This window comes from Tupaia chinensis, unplaced genomic scaffold, assembly GCF_000334495.1.
Source record: "Tupaia chinensis unplaced genomic scaffold, TupChi_1.0 Scaffold138390_1, whole genome shotgun sequence".
In the NCBI taxonomy this organism is placed as follows: domain Eukaryota; kingdom Metazoa; phylum Chordata; class Mammalia; order Scandentia; family Tupaiidae; genus Tupaia; species Tupaia belangeri.
The window spans coordinates 1,782,530-1,800,322 of record NW_006198287.1 but is presented as its reverse complement, the minus strand read 5'-3'; the positions used below and the strand labels follow the sequence as shown (position 1 = coordinate 1,800,322).

The 17,793-nt window shown below is 40.0% G+C and overlaps 1 long non-coding RNA gene across 2 annotated transcripts in view; it reads left to right on the top strand.

The window, feature by feature from the left end:
• The first annotated feature begins 1,026 nt into the window (after positions 1–1,026).
• Positions 1,027–17,793, top strand: part of LOC102478528 (uncharacterized) — a 41,173-nt gene continuing 24,406 nt past the window's right edge. For both annotated transcript variants that reach the window (XR_003546642.1, XR_336397.3), the window contains exon 1: positions 1,027–1,073. This is a non-coding gene — a long non-coding RNA (uncharacterized LOC102478528). The remainder of the gene's footprint in view (positions 1,074–17,793) is intronic.

The window sequence follows — 17,793 nt, the reverse complement described above, 5'->3', positions numbered from 1 at the left end:
ACCAGCAGACAGCATAATGGCTATGTCGCTGGACTCCCACATAGTCAACCCCGGTTCTAGTTCCAGACTAGGTGCATGAGCTTGTATGCCCAAAATTCTGAGAGGAGAATGGAGGAGAAAGGATTGTGGCATGGCCATCTCCCTGGGGGGTGGGGAGGTGTGATTTCTCACTTTATGTCTCTCTCTGTCTCTCCAGTGAGCACACGCTCTCTATAGCAAAAATCTCTCTCTCAAAAAAAAAATCTATTTGGGATTTCAGGCCACTGAGGCTGGGACCTGAACCATGGGTCAGCCATGTAGGATTTGGCTACCTTAACCATCAGACCATGGAGCCAGCCCAGCCTCAATTTAAAACATAATAAAACAAAAAATATTTTGGGGAGGGAATAATGAGCTCATTTTTATATGTGACTGGACGAGTAACTGGTGCTCCAAGAGCCTTCCATGATGGTCTGCTTTTTTTTTTATCATTAACTCATTGACATCACACAATTTTCCCACCTTTCCTGAGCTTTAGTTTCCTCATCCATAAGTTTAAGTTATCACAAGAATTAAAAATAAAATAGATACAATAGTTTGACATATAATTCTGTGTTTAATCGATGATTTTCTGCTGCTATGACAGCAGAATATCACCGACTAGGTAACTTATAAAGTATAGATGTTTATTTGGTTTTGGAGGGTGGGAAGACCAAGAACATGGCGCTGGCATCTGGTAAGATGCTGTGCTATCCCATGACAAAAGGAGGAAGAACATGACAGCAAAACAAGAGAAAAAAGGGCTCTGAACTTTGATAAATGGCCTACTCTTATAACAGCATTAATCCATTCATGACAGGAAAGCCCTCCTGATGCAATCACCCCTTGAAGGTCCCACTTGTTAATACCATCACAATGGCAAACTTCAACATGAGTTTTGGAGAAGACATTCAAACCATTGCAACATTGTTACTAGCCACTGGGGAATGGAGCTGACTATGCTGCTAGTAACTCAGACTGTGGACCTGAATGTCATTGCTTTTCCATATACCTCTACTTTGGGAATGAGAACCTGAAACATTACAACAATGCAGGTAAGAATGGACAGAAATGTCAGTTTCTCTTAATAAGTAATAACTGACTAAGTTTATGTATGTGTGTGTGGGGGATTTCATCATTCCTGAGGCATAAATTTGGATTTAATAATATGTATATATCATGGGTGTGATCATAGCCGGAACACACACATTGCCAAATTTTCATAGGAATTTTTCCCCTCTAACTAGGATGCACAGATCAGACCTTCCTCCAGCTTTTAGACCAAACCCATTTGTCAAGGACTCTGAGATCTTCTCAAATAAGACATCCTCCCCACACCCAAATACAGGAGTTGGGAAGGTACAGAACAGGAAGTGCTTCACTTTGAAGAGGATTAGGAAGGGGGAGAAGTGTGTGCTCTGCTAGAGCAGTCAATCTCATTGATTCACATGGAACATTCTTTCCAGAGCTCGAAACTATAGGGAAGCCTTCCTTCTCTTCTTGAACAGCAGTCCACAGCTGAGCACTCCCAGAAAGGCAAGCGGAAATCAAATCCGCTGAGATTTTAAAGAGGTGGACTTAGAATATTTAACACCCAGAATGGGTCATTTTTAACATCTTCCCCCCACTATAAAACAAAATTAACTTACAATTATAATTATGTAATAATCACTTTCTTGATTCAGTCTACAGTTTCATGACCCAATTTAAAAGAGTACATTTCAGTGTTAATATTATTCAAATGTAGTTAACATATCACTTATCAACTAAATTTGCACTTTGACAATAAAAGATATTAATCTCACAGTTCTTGCTCTGTTTTACTGTTCTAAATTTTAAACACAAAAACTTCCAACTTTTATCACAAAGAATGACAAAAGTAATAACTGAAGATCTACGCCTTGATCTTTACAATCACTGTTTTTATGGTTTACTTTGGATCTACTATTCAAACATCAGGATTGGAGACAGCTGTTGCTCAGAGAGCAAACCCCAGGCTTGAAATGTTCCTGAACCAAAAGGAACTTAACGCTGGAATAAAAATGCATGTAGCTGAGTGCACCAGTAAGAGCTTCTGTACAACAGGGAGTTCTCTGAATTAATTTCCAGACAGAATACAATTAATGTATTAGTGGATGAGTAAGAAAATGGGGCCAGATAGTGGTGCAGTATTAATGCAATGCTCTGAACCTGATCCATATGGGAAGGTTGAGGGTTCGTGTCTGGAGACCTCCCTCTATACACCAGGCTCGTGTGGCAATAATCCAGGCTGGCTGATGCTGGAAGTGGATTGTGGCAGGGGTACTCAGGTATATGTGTCTCACTCTGTGTGTGTATCTCTCCTGCTCATGGAAGAAATAAAATCAAAAAATTAAAAAAAAATTTTTTTAAGCCAGCAGGTGGCGTGGTGGTTAAGGTGTTGGACTTTCATATGGTTTACTGCAGTTTGAGTCCTGGACCTGGGAGGTTGCATTCTCCCTTTCTCTCCCTCTCTCTGGTGAGCACACATGCCCTGTAGCAAATTAAAAATTAAATAATGACAAAATTAAATAATTCATTCTACAAATTTTTAAAAGAAAATGTACCAGATCAAAGATTATAATCTATTGATAAATGCAAAGGTATCTGCAGAAATTATTATCATTAATTTTTTTTTACACGGATTTTTGCCATAGGGTGTGTGTGCTCACCAGAGAGACAGAGAGAGACAGAAAGCAAGAAAGTACTCCCTGGGGGGATGGCCATGCCACAACCTCTTTATCTCCATTCTCCTCTCAGGATTTTGGGCATGTGTGCACACTTACCCAGCCTGAATTTTAAGCTGCTGGGTCTGGGACTCAAACCACAGTCGATTTTGTGTGAATTCAGTACCATAACTATTATACCATCTGCTGATCCCCCTGCAGAAATTATTTAGAAATTCAAACAATAAAAGATTCATTTTATGGATGGTACTTTATCACTGATATTATTCAGAATTTCTGACACATAATAGTGTCAAATATTGACCTGATTTTCAGTCATTTGTTTATTGTGTTTAAATTCTCTACAAATGCTGTATCCCTGTGGTCTGTCTGCTCCACAGGCAGGTGGCCTCCCTGCACCCCTGTCCTTCTTGGCCAACACCACCAAGTTATACTGTCTATACTTTACAAATTGCTTTAATTTAAATTAACAGTCTTGAATTTGAGTGTTTTTATTTTTAGGTGGAGGATTTCTCAAAGATTATGGGGAAAACAAATGGGAAGTCAGCTAAGTCCTTTTTCTTGGACATCAATATTGAAGATTTTAAAAATTTTTATTTATTTATTCCATGAGCAAGACAGGGTAGCACCCTCAATGGGGTCTCGATGCTATTATCCAACCCCAGATCATGGGACCATGCCCTGCACACTCAGGGAGGTGTCCTCATGCCAACTCAGAGTATCTCATTTCACCGCCCTCTGGCCCTCAGTGCTTAGGGTTTTGAGAGCATGGTTTACATGCTGAGGGTTTGGGGGAAATCTTGACAGAAGCTTCGGGGCCAGCAGTTAGTGTAATGGCTATGTCGCTGGACTCCCTCGCGGTTCGCATCCTGGCTTAAACTACCACTGCTCGCGTGGCCGTGTGTGCCCAAGATCCCAAAAGGAGAATGGAGGAGAAGGGATTGCGGCATGGCCATACTCCCTGTGAGATGATTTCTCGCTTTCTGTCTCTCTGTCTCTCTCTGTCTGTTTGGCGAGAGCACGCGCCCTATAGCAAAAACCTCTCCCCCCCCAAAAAAAAAACAAAAACAAAAAAACAACTTTTTTAAGTTCCAAGCTAGTTTTTGGTGCCCTCTAATGGACAATTTCGAAATGGAAAAATAAAGGACTATAAGTTAATAATAGTTTACATACTTTTTTTTTTTTCTTTTTCCAAGTGCCAGAGGGAGCATGCACTCATCAGGGAGAGACAGAGAGGCAGAGAGGTGGGGGTGGGGAGAAGCACTCTCCAACGGGGCATGCTTAGGCCTCGTCCCTTCTACAAATCTCCATCCTGTTGGGATTCTGGGAGTGCATATACCTGCACCCAGCATGTTTTTCAAGCTGCCAGCCAGGATTCAGACCACTGTGTTAGCTACTGTGGGATCTAGCTCTCTTAACTACTAAGCTATGGGACCAGTCTCTGCCAGACATTTTGAGACAGGATGTATACCTCAACCCATGATGAGATTTCCAGATCAGATATGTATTTTTTTATTTTACTCTTATTTATTCATTCATTTATTTTAATTTGACTAGAGAGAGACACAGAGAGAGAGAGAGAGAGAGAGAGAGAGAGAGGAAGCAAGCCACCAGAGCTGGTACTCAAACCGTGGTCGGCCATGAAGGAGTGTCCAGCACGCGTTAATCACCACTCAACCCGCTGGCCCTCAGACATGTATTTTCAATATGTCTTTACTTTTGCATCTCATGTCACAACAGATAATTGTTTTGACACTGCACTTTACAAACAAAGACTGGCTGATTTGCAAAAAGGAATCACAATTATTATGTTCCTTTACAATCTATCATTTATACTGGTATCTTGATCCCTACTCAGATTAAGGCATTTTTTTCTCTTTCTCCTATCACATGAACGCAGTTGACTCTATTAATGAACACGAGCTTTCACCCCTCTGTCCTGCTATTCCTCAGTTTTCTAAATCTCTATTCTCAAAAGTGGCTCCTATCTTCTGACTTTCTTTTTTTTAATCTACATTGTTAAAAAACAAAATTTTAGACAAACCAAAATTTAATAGAGTTTATTTGAATAACGGGTGGTTTCAAATCAGGCAGTTTCTCAGAAAATGGTTTCCGAGGAATTCTGGGTAGCCACGTGGTCACGGGTTATATGAGGAATATAGAAGGTATTGAGGAAAGGGACAGTGACGTGTCCAGGAAAGGGACAAGGATGCATAAAAACGAAAGTGAGAAAATGGGGTAGAACAATAACCGAATTGGTTATAGCTGGAATGGTAGGTTGCATGAACAGCCTAAAAGGCAGGCTTTCTGTGATTGAAGTGTGACTTATGTGATTGACTGTAACTTAGCAACTAGCTAAGGAAAACAGCCTAACATATACTATTTCCACTTATCCTTAAAAATCCAAGTGTGAGAGTACAGTGGCTGCTTTAGGCCAAAATAGTTTAACAAAATGTATTCATTATAAGTAGAGCCAAGCAACCATTTTCTTATGTCTTCCAGTATAAATCTACCTGTTTTAAAATAGGGTTTAATACTAGAAAATATGGTGTATGTGAGGCCAGCAGATCAGAAAACAGTTGCCATCAGAAAGATAGATTATGGGACCAGCAGATGGCGGAATGGTTATGTTGCTGGACTCCCATGTTGTCAACTGCTGTTGGAGTCCCAGACTTGGCAGCTTGAAACTCACGCCAGGTGTGTGTGTGTGTGTGTGTGTGTGTGTGTGTGTGTGTGTGTCCAAGATCCCAAGAGAAGAATGGAGAAGGATTGCGGTGTGGCCATCCCCCATTGTGTGTGTGTGTGGGGGGGGATTTTCTCGCTTTCTATCTCTCTGTCTCTCTGGCAGGTGCACACGCCCCTATTGCAAAAATCTCTCTAAAAAGAAAGAGGAAAAAGAGGAAGGGAAAGAAGGAAATGAAAGAAAAAGAAAGAAAAGGAAAAGAAAGGAAAGGAAAGGAAGGAAAGGACAGAGGAGATGAGAGGAGAGAAAAGAAAAGAAAAGAAAAGAGAAGAGAAGAGAAGAGAAGAGAAGAGAAGAGAAGAGAAGAGAAGAAAGGAAAGGAGAAGAGAAGAGAAGAGAAGAGAAGAGAAGAGAAGAGAAGAGAAGAGAAGAGAAGAGAAGAGAAGAGAAGAGAAGAGAAGAGAAGAGAAGAGGGAAAGAGAACAAGGCTGGCTCTAGTGATGGTCCCAGGCCTAATTTTATGTTACACCAGGACTTTCTTTGGTACCAGGCAGCCCAATTCCCTTGGTTGAGTGAAACTTCAAAACATGCATGTTTTTAAACTTTGTTTTAAATTTTGCCAGATTGCACGTACACTCACTGGAAAGAGACAATGAGGAAGGAAAAGTGAGAGAGAGGGAGGAAAAGTGAGAAAGCACCCCTCATGAGGCATGGTTTTTCTGTAATTCCTTCTCCATTTCTCCCTCCTCTTGGGATTTTGGACATAAACACACATGTGCTAGGAGTGATTCTCAAGCCACCAGGTCTGGAATTCGAACTTTACAGTCAGCCCTGTAGGATCCAGCCACCTTAACTGCCAAGCTATGGGCTGACCCCTTCAAAATAATATTAACATGCTCTGCCAGGATGTTTTTAAAATTAAGTTTATTTATTTATTTATGTTTATAGGTAAGGAGGTTGGTATTGTGTTTTTTTCATTTAAATTTATTTTATACATTCAGTCATTATACATCACTTATAAGTGGAATTTACTCAACATGAATATACTTCACACCAGTCCAGTTGAGGATACAAAACACATTATCATCAACAGATAATAATCTATTTCTGGGACCAGCAGTTAGCGTAATGGCAATGTCGCTGGACTCCCACATAGTTGACTGTGGTTCGAGTCCCGCACCCGGTGGCTTAAACTCACGCCAGGCATGTGTGCGTGCGTCCCCAAGATCCAGAGAGGAGAATGGAGGAGAAGGGATTGCAGCATGGCCATACCCCCTGGGGGGTGATTTCTTGCTTTCTGTCTCTCTGTCTGTCTGGCGAGCACACGTTCCCTATAGCAAAAACCTCTCAAAAAAAAAAAATCTATTTCTGTGTCCTATAAATGTCTTACCTCTCTATTTCCCTCCCTAATTTCTTTCTTTACACTCTCTCCCTTCTCCCACCCTCTTCCCACATTGTCTCCAATATCTATAACCATTTTCAATGCTTCTATGTCCTCTAATCTTTCTGTTTCTACCATAGAGTGTGGACAGTTGATGTATGTTAAGCGGAGGCATACAATATCTCTCTTTCATAGCCAAGCTTGCTTCACTCAGCAGTAAATCTCCTATATTTATCCACTCCTTATCAAATGGCAGGGTCTTTTTTTTAATGGCAGACTAATATTCCTTGGAGTATATATATTCCTCACTTTTCCAATCTATTCACCTGTTTGTGGACGTTTGGGTTGGTTCCACGTCTTAACAATTGTGAATAATGCTGCAATAAACATAGATTTGCAAGCACTTTTCCGACTGAATGTTCTCCAATCCTTTGGGTAGATACCCAGGAGTGGAATTGTTGGATCATATGATAGTTCTATTTGTAGGCTTTTGAGCAGCCTCCATATTATTCTCCACAGTGGCTGGAGCAATTTACATTCCCATTAGCAATGTAGGAGAGTTCCCTATTCACCACATCTCTGCCAGCACATATCATTTTTTGAGTTTTTTAATCTTCTCCATTCTTACAGGGATTAGGTGGTTTTGATTTTCATCTCCCTTATGATGAGGGATATTGAACATTTTTCCATATGCTTTTTGACTGTTTGTATGTCTTCCTTAGAGAGTTGTTTATTCAGCTCTTTTCTCATCTTTTAATTGACTTAATCATGGGTGTGTGTGTGTAAGCATAGGTAACTGCTTGAGTTCCCTGTGTATTCTGGTTATCAGTCCCTTATTTGGGGTATAGTTTACAAAAATATTCTCCCATTCCAAGGGTTGTCGATTTACACTAACTACTGTGTCTTTTGCTATGCACCTTAGAGAGTTGTTTATTCAGCTCTTTTCTCATCTTTTAATTGACTTAATCATGGGTGTGTGTGTGTAAGCATAGGTAACTGCTTGAGTTCCCTGTGTATTCTGGTTATCAGTCCCTTATTTGGGGTATAGTTTACAAAAATATTCTCCCATTCCAAGGGTTGTCGATTTACACTAACTACTGTGTCTTTTGCTATGCACAGACTTCTTAATCTGATGTAATCCCACTTGTCTATTTTTGGGATTATTGCCTGTGCTTTGGGGGTCTTATCTAAGAAATCTTTGCCTACTCCAATGTCTCCCAGAGTTTCTACAGTGTTTTCCACCAGTAGATTTATAGTTTGAGGTCTTAGGTTTAGATATTTGATCCACTTTGAGCTGATTTTTGTTAATGGTGAGAGATAGAGGTTCAGATTCATCTTTCTGCAGGTGAATACCCAGTTTTTCCAGCACCATTTGAAGTTTTTCTTTTCCCACTAGATTGACTAGTACCCCTTGTCAAAGATCAATTGGCTGTCTGTTTAGGGGTTTATTTCTGGGGTCTTTATTCTGTTTCATTAGTTCACATATCTTTTTTTGTACTGATGCCATGCTTTTTTCTTTAAGAATTATTTTATTTAACTTTATCTTTTATTTACTTATTTATTTATTTTAATTTGACCAGAGTTGGACAGGAAGAGAGAGTGAGAAAGCAAGCCACCAGATCTGGGACTCAAACTGCAGTTGGCCATGTGGGAGTCCAGTGTCTTTAACCACTATGCCACCTGCTGGCTCCCACAATGCTGTTTTGATTATCACAGCTTTGTAATATATTTTAGGGTCAGGGAGTGAGATACTATCCACTCCATTTTTCTTGTGTAGGATTGCTTTGGCAATACACGGTCTTTTATGATTTCAGACAAATTCTATGAATTGTCTTTTCTAGATCTGTGAAGAATATCTCTTGTAATTTTATAGGAATTGCATTAAATATGTAGATTATTTTGGGTAGAATTGCCATTTTGATTATATTAATTCTCCCAATACGGGAACATGGGATGCCCTTCCATTTTTTTTTGCATCATTTTCTATTTCTTTTTAAAAATTTTCTTAGTTTGTCTTGTAGAGGTCCTTGACTTCCTTGGTTAGGTTTATTCCTAGGTATCTTACACTTTTTGTGGCTATGGTAAATGGGATTACTTTCTTCAGTTGTGCCTTTGTCTGGTTGTTGCTCGTATATAGAAATTCTACAAAGTTTTGTAAGTTGATTTTGTATCCTCACACTTTACTATATTCATTTATTACTTCGAGGAATTTTTTTGTGGATACCTTTGGGTCTTATACATATACAATTATGTCATCTGCAAATAGATATAATTATAACTCTTCTTTCCTTATTTGAGTGCCTTTTATTTCATTCTCTTGTCTGATTACATTGGCCAGGACTTTGAGCACTATATTGAAAAGGAGTAGAAAGAGTGGGCAGCCTTGTCTTGTACTAGTTTTTAGTGGGAAATCTTTCAGTTTTACTCCACTCAGTATAATGTTAGCTCTAGGTTTTTCATAGATAGTTTTTATTATTGCTGAAAAATGACCCTTCAACACTGATTTTGCTGAGAGTCTTAATTATGAAGGGATGTTGTATTTTGTAAATGCTTTTTCCGCACTGATTTAAATGAACATATGGTTTTTATCTTTCTTTCTGTTAATATGGTGCATTGCGCTTATGGTTTTGTGTATGTTGAACCACCCTTGTATCCCTGGAATAAAGCCTACCTGGTCATGATGAATAATCTTTTTATGTGCTGTTGGATACAGTTTTCTAGTATCTTGTTGAGAATTTTTGCATTTATATTCATCAGAGATATTTGTCTATAGTTTTAATTTCTTGTTATATCCTTATCTATTTTGGGAATGAGGGTGATGGAGGCTTCATAAAATGAATTTGGGAGGGTTTCTTCCTTTTGGATCTTTAGAAATAATTTGAGTAGAATGGGGGTTACTGCTTCTTTAAAAATTTTGTAGAATTCAGAGGTGAAGCCATCAGGACCTGGGGTTTTCTTTGTTGGGAGGTTATTCATTACTGATTCAGTCTCATCACTTGTTATAGGTCTATTCAGGCTTTCTATATCCTCCTGAGTCAATCTGAGTAGATTATATGTGTTCAGGAATTTGTCCATCTTATCCAAGTTTTCTTGTTTGTTGGCATATAGTCACTCTAATGATGTTTTGCATTTCTATTGTGTCTGTTGTAATATTGCCAGTTTCTTCATGGATTTAATTTATCTTTTTCCTTTCTCTCTTCTTAATTAGTCTAGCTAATAGTGTGTCAGTCTTGTTTATCTTTTCAAAGAACCACCTTTTGCTTTTATTTCTCACTTTCTGTATAGTTCATTTATTTTCTATTTCATTTATTTCTGCTTGAATCTTTATTATTTCTTTTCTCCTAGCATTTTTTTTTGGAATTTTTTTTTGTTGTCGTTTTTTTTCAATTCCCTAAGGCATGATGTTAGCTTGTCCATTTGCCACCTTTTCATCTTTTTCTTATGTGTGCTTATTGCTATAAACTTCCATCTTATGACTGCTTTTGCACTGTTCCATAGATTAAGGAAACTCATGCACTCATTATAATTTGTTTCCATGAATCTCTTGATTTAAGTATTAATCTCTTCGGTAGCTGTGAAGTCATTTAGGAGTAGGTTATTTAGTTTCCATGTATTTATGTATTTTTGAGAGTTTTTTCTGAAATTAATATCAAATTTAATTCCATCATGGTCAGAGAAGATGCTGGATATAGTTTCTATGCCTTTGAATCTGTAAAGGCTTGTTTTGTGCCCTATCATGTGGTCAATCTTCAAGAAGGCACCATGCGGGGGTGAGAAAAATATGTATTTTGTGGTTTTTGGGGGGAAAGTTCTATGGATGTTTGTCAAGTCTATCTGATTTATGGTATTGTTTAGGTTCTAAATCTCTGCTTACTTTTTGTCTCATTGATTTGTCTAAAGGAGAAAATGGGGTGTTGATATTGCAAACAATTAATATGTTGCAGTCTGTCTCTCCTTTTAAATCTAGCAGTCTTCCCTTTATACATTTGGGTGCTCCCAAACTAGGTGCATAGATATTTATAAGCATTATATCTTCTTGATGAATTAGTCCTTTTACTATTATATAAAGTCCTTTTTTGTCTCTTACACTTTTTGTCTTAAAACCTATTTTGTCTGAAAAAAAATTTTTTGGAAAGGTTTTTGCTATAGGGCGTATATGCTCATGAGACAGAGAGAGACAGAGAGACAGAAAGCAACAAATCACCCCTCAGGGGGAATGGCCACATTGCAATCCCTTCTCTTCCATTCTCCTCTAGGAATCTTGGGCACGCACACACACACGCCCAGCATGAGTTTAAGCTACTGGATCCGGGACTCAAACCATGGTCAACTACATGGGAGTCCAGAGACATAGCCATTATGCTAACTGCTGGTCCCTTGTCTGAAAAAAAATTTTTTTTGAGAGGTTTTTTGCCATAGGGCGCGTGCGCTCGCCAGACAGAGACAGAGAGACAGAAAGCAAGAAATCACCCCTCGGGGGGATGGCCATGCTGCAATCCCTTCTCCTCCATTCTCTTCTCGGGATCTTGGGCACTCCGCACGCGCGTGGCGTGAGGTTTAAGCCACTGGGTCCGGGACACGAACCACGGTCGACTACATGGGAGTCCAGCGACATAGCCATTACACTAACTGCTGATCCTCCTTGTCTGAAATTTTGACTGTTTTGACTCCTGCTCTTTTTTGGTTTCCATTTGCATGGACTATTTTTCCCAGCCCTTCACTTTTATCCATGAGATAGGTTTCTTGTAGGCAACAGATGGAGGATTTCTATAGTTTTTTAGGTTTTTTTTTGTCCATTCTGCCAATCGTGTCTCTTGACTGAAGAATTTAAATAATTAACATTCTATGCTATTATCAATATTTTCAGACTTGTCCCTACCATTAAGTTGGCCATTTTTTGGGTTGTTGTTTGGTTTCTCACTTCTGTCTGTCTTTAGTTTTTTTGGTATAGCATTCCCTTTAGAACTTTTTTTTTTTAAACTTCAGATATTATCAGTTTAATTACGTGCTAGATCATCAGATGGAAACATGTGGAAAGTGAATGGAAACATGGTTCATAAACTGAGAGAGGCAAGCATATTTTAGAACAGTTGAGGTTTAGATATTCACCAGATTGGACAATTTTTTAACATTTAAAATAAAACTTTTCAACATGAAAAACAAAGAAATATATTAAAACTGGTTTCCAGCATTGTCCAAAGTACCTTGAAAACACAATTCAATTTTTATTACATTTCTTTAAACATCAAGGTTTTTTTTTTGGCAAACCTATCCAAAATATTGTTTCCATTTAGAACTGAGCTTGTGTAAGTGCGCCCTAAAATCATGTCCATCAGGTTACCTTCCTTTAAGCCCTAATGGTTATCTTCCCTCTAAAATGTGTATCTCTTAATTAAGTTGTCATTCTCAAAGATATTCTGGAGGGAACCAGCAGTTAGCGTAATGGCTATGTCACTGGACTCCCATGTAGTCAACCGTGGTTCGTATCCCGGACCCGGTGGCTTAAACTCACGCCGGGTGTGTGTGCGTGCATGCCCAAGATCCCGAGAGGAGAGTGGAGGAGAAGGGATTGTGGCGTGACCATCCCCCCTGGGGGGTGATTTCTCGCTTTCTGTCTCTCTGTCTCTGTCTGTCTGGCGAGAGCATGCGCCTATAGCAAAAACCTCTCCAAAAAAATCAAAAATTAATTTGGAAAGCATCTGTATCAAGTGATTTTGATTCACACGTACTGATAATCTTGAAGGCACTTTTCAAATGTGTATTTTCTTCAAATTCACTGTCTATGTGTTTAAAACTTTCTTGAAATTCCAAATAATTTTCTTCCATTGAAGATGCTGGTTTCCCTGGAAAGGTCTGACCACTTTCTTCATTCTCTCCTTCAAGACGCCTTACCACACTGTAGTGGGAATTAAATGAAGACCTTGTTTTCCTTAATTTTTCTCTAAGTGTGGCACTCATAGGTTGTTTTTGTAAACTGTTTGCATGGGGTGAGGGTAGATTCACACACGCCTGTGGAGTGCCAGGTAAAATCACAGGTGGGTCTGAAGGACTTTGCATCTTAAAAATGAAATCTTAGTTTACCTCTCTCTCCATGCCCAAGGATGCAGAAGTCGTGTGCAACGGGTTTTCCTTAATTTTTCTCTAAGTGTGGCACTCATAGGTTGTTTTTGTAAACTGTTTGCATGGGGTGAGGGTAGATTCACACACGCCTGTGGAGTGCCAGGTAAAATCACAGGTGGGTCTGAAGGACTTTGCATCTTAAAAATGAAATCTTAGTTTACCTCTCTCTCCATGCCCAAGGATGCAGAAGTCGTGTGCAACGGTCCCTTTAGAACTTCTTGAAGAGCTGGTCTGGGGTTGGTAAATTCTTTCAGGTTTTGTTTACCTGAGAATGTTTTTTATCTTTTCTTCCTATATGAAGGATAATCTTGCTGGGTATAGTAATCTTGTTGAAATTGTTTTTCATTTAACACTTTGAATATATTTCCCCATTCTTTCCTTTCTTGCATTGTTTCTGATGAGAGATCCAGTGTTAGCCTGATGGGATAAACTTTGTAAGTAGCTTGACATCTCTCTCTTGCCAATTTTAATATCTTGTCTTTATCTGTAGTTGGGACAATCTCGCTATGATGTACCATGGTGAAAATCTTCTTGTGTTGATTCTATATGGGGTCCTTTGTAGTTCTTTGGTCTGGATGTTTGCATGCTTCTCTAGGCTTAGAAAGTTTCCTTCCAGGATTTCATAAAAAAGAGTTTCAATGCCCTTATTAGTTCCTTTACCTTCCAGGCTACCAAATAGTCAGATGTTTGGATGTTTAATGGAATCTAGTATTTCTCATATATTATCTTCTTTTTTTTGGTCATTGTTCTTTTCTCTCTTTGGTGATTTTTTCCTAGGTCAGAAGTTTTGTCTTCTACATCTGAGATTTGATCTGCTTTAATCTGCTTTTAATACTTTCATGGGAGATTTTGATTTCCTATATTACAGCCTTCATCTCTTAACAGTTCCATTTGATTCTTTTTGATGGTGCATATTTCTTCTTTCAAATTGTGGAAGGACTTCCTCATCTCCTGTAGCTCATTGTTACTTTTCTCTTGCGTCTTCTGGAATTCCTTGTCTCTTTTCTCTTGCATCTCATTTAATTTTACCACTATGAATATTCTGAATTGTTTTTCTGACATCTTCACGAGTTCCATTGTACTGTCTGTGGATGATGAGTAATTGTTATTTTCCCTTGGGGAGAGATATTTTCTTGGTTTCTTATGTTTCTTGTGCCTCTGGTTTCTCACTGTTCTTGATTTCTGATGTTTCTTGTGCCTCTAGCTTCTGGTCATCTGATGGATTATACATTTCTTTCTAATTTCTTAGAGTTAATTTTGAGCATTCAAAGGCATACGGGAGGATGTGATCTGTGATCTCTTTGTGGCCCGTCTCCCTGACACTCACCTGTAACCTGCACTTTTGTTGCTTGGACTGAATGTCCCAAATGCCTCCCAGATTCTAGAGGACAGATGCACCTGGGGCTGAACCGTGGAGTTTTGACTAGGGAAGAAAGTATGGCACATTACCTTCAGAAAACTATCAAGTTTGTAATGAATGGGAGAGGGTGGAAATTCCAAGGTGGTCTTTGACCTTGGTTCTCTCACTCGCTTCTGCCACACACAGGAGCCAGGAAGAATCTTGCATGGATATTTAATGAATACCCAGGATAGCACAGCACATATGAAGGTGTAAATTGATCACAGAAACAGCATGCTAATAAAATCAAGTTTGTGTTTCAGCTTTCTGTAGACCGAGGAGGCAGAACACTCTTACTCCATTCCCTGCCTTCATTCCCCTCCTGGCTCTGCCTTTCTGTTACCTCCTTTCTTCCCCATATGTCAAGTAGGGGCAATGATTTGCTTTCTGCCTTTTATGTCCTCTAAGTACCTCACTTCTCCATAAGGACTTTCCTGAGTAATTAATGATAAGATCATCATTTTTCCTAAGTACTTTACTCGTGCTTGTGGATACCCTTATCGGGTGCTTCTCCAGCTTCCATGGGTATGAAAATCCACGAGGGATCCTATGAAAACACAGACCTGGTGTTTCTTACTTCCCTTTTCTTTTTTTCTTTTTAGAGAGATTTTTGCTATAGGACACATGTGCTTGCCAGAGGGATAGAGACAGAGAGACAAAAAGGAAGAAATAATCTCCCCTCCTGGGGGGATGGCCAACCTGTAATGAGGGGGGAAGGAATTGCAGGGTGGCCATCACCCCCGCTTTTCCTCTTGGGATTTTAGGCAGGCACGTACACACATGTGCCCAGCATGATTTTGAAGCCACTGAGTCCAGGACTCAGATCCCAGTAGGCCATGTGTGAGTCCAGCAATGTAAACATGCACCATCTGCTGGTCCCCAGAACTAATGTTTTTACTCTGCCCCCAGGTGAGGCAGAGGCTCCTGAGGCAGGGACCACATTTAGAATGGCAAGAATCTTGTACTAAACTGACAGTTCCCAACCCAAGCTTACCATTATAGGTATCTGGGCAACTATTTTGGGGGGGAGGTGGGAGATGATGCATGCTCAAGAAATTAGTGTGTTTTCCTTTTTACCAGCCTCCAGGCTGGGACTCAAACCACACAGTAAAAGCCATGTGGGAAGCAGCCACCTTAACCTCCACACAATCAGCTGGCCTGCTGGAAAACTTTTTTTTAGAATGATTTTATTTTACTGTATTTATTTATTTAAATTTGACCAGAGAGGGACAGAGTGAGAGAGAGAGAAAAAGTGAGAAAGCAAGCCGCAAGGTCTGGGATTCGAACCATGGTCAGGAATGTGGGACTCCAACATCCTTAACCACCACACCACCTGCTGGTCCCACTGCTGGGAAACTTTTAAAAAATGGTTTCCCAAAACTCACACTAGACTTATCCTATCATAATCTCTGAAAGCAGAGCCTGGGAACTGACATTTCTAGAAGATATCTCTCTCTCTCTCTCTTTCTCTCTGGTGTTTGTTTGTTTGTTTTTAGAGAGAGAGGATTTTTGCTATAGGCCGTGTGTGCTTGCTGGAGAGACAGAAAAACAGAAAGCAAGAAATCACTCCCTGGGTGATGGCCACACTGCAATCCCTTCTCCTCCATTCTCCTTTCCAGATTTTGGGTGCGTGCACACACACACACACATGTGCTTGGTGTGAGTTGTAAGCCGCTGAGTCTGGGACTCAAACTGCACTTGACCGTGGGAATTCAGTGACGTACTATTACACCATTTGCTGGTCCCAGAGGATCTCTTGAAACACTCTCCCCATCAGCAATATCCAAGTTAATGTTTAGGTGTTTTACAAAGGGTTATAACTGAATTAAGACCCTTGCGGGCTGTTGCCAACCTACACTGATGATGATGTATTTCATGCTCAGGCCAGATTCCAAGAACTGTACCTTCTCACATAACAACAGGACCAAAGCAGATGGGAAAATGATCTAAGACAATCTTGTGATGTTAATACCTTATTTACATGTACTTATACATCTCTTAAGATGATCATAGTACTTGCCAGAAGCCCTAATTGAGACATTTTACTTCAACGCGATTTAAAAATGAACGCTTCGATGTATATTTTACAAGAAGTTCCTATTTGTAATTACAAGTGTCCTGCATGTTCTGGGGCCCACCTGTGTGTCTCAGTCTACGTCTTCAAGCCACCTTGGCTCTTGGCCCAATTTGAGAGAGGTCAGTGCTTTAAAGGTCCCTGCCTTACCTCCAGAGAAGGGGGTAGAGGCTGAGAAAAAGACTTAGGCAGAAGAAAATCCCCAAATTAGAATACCCTTCTAAGCTACAAAAACACTTTTTAAAATTTTCCAAATTTTCTATGGTAGAAACTGAAGGACTCATGGGACCAGCAGTAGGCATAGTGGCTATGTCGCTGGACTCCCATGTAGTCGACCATGGTTCAAGTCCTGGACCCGGTGGCTTAAACTCATGCCAGGTGCGTGTGCGTGCGTCCCCAAGATCCCGAGAGGAGAATGGAGGAGAAGGGATTGCAGCGTGGCCATCCCCCCTGGGGAGTGATTTCTCGCTTTCTGTCTCTCTGTCTCTCTCTTTCTGGCGAGCGCACACGCCCTATAACAAAAACCTCTCCAAAAAAAGAAAAAGAAAAAACCTGAAGGACTCAAAAGCATAGAAATAGAGACAATAATGGTGGGTACCAGGAGAGGCTTGGGGGAGGGCAGGGGGTGGGGACATTCATTAGTAAATGTGTAATGGACACAAGAATGTGTGTAAATAAGGAGGAGAGGCTACAGGGTGTGTATCACATAGAAAAGACATATGGACAAATTAAAACATGTTTTTAAAAACTAATAGTGCTATAACAAATGTGCACAACATAAATGTTCAATGTTGAAGAAGATGAATGTGGGTATATCCTTGATTTGATTATCATACTCTGTATGTAGGCCTTAAAAAATACAAGGATGTACATTGATTACAGAACACTAGGAATACTCATTTAAGGAGGGACTAGCAGGTGGCATGGTGGTAGGGGCACTAGACTCCCACATAGCCAATCATGGTTCAAGTTCCAGACCTGGTGGCTTGCTTTCTCACTTTCCTGCTCTCTGTCTCACTCTGGTCAAATTTAAAAATAATACTAGTATTAAATGAAATTAAATAATCTTTTTAAACACACACATATTTAAAGAAAAAGAGATTTCCAAAAGTGCATAGCAGAGAGCCGTGTTTGTGGACTGTGCCCGTTGCAGGCATGGTCCATCCAGTGTGACTGAGAAACAACTCTGGGTTCAATGGGAGGGTCAGATGGGTCAACAGGGCTGCTGAGAAAACTTGGAAAGTTCTTCTGGGGGAGAGGGCGAAGGAGGTCCAAAGGGCAGAGCCTTTCTTCCTGCCTAGCACCTGCTCAGAGGTATGCTGTGTCTTTAGTGAAATGTGCCTCCAGTTTGAGAAGACAAGTGAGTTTTGCTCAAGTTGGGGGGCACCTGCTTGGGACTTCACTGATTGGTCC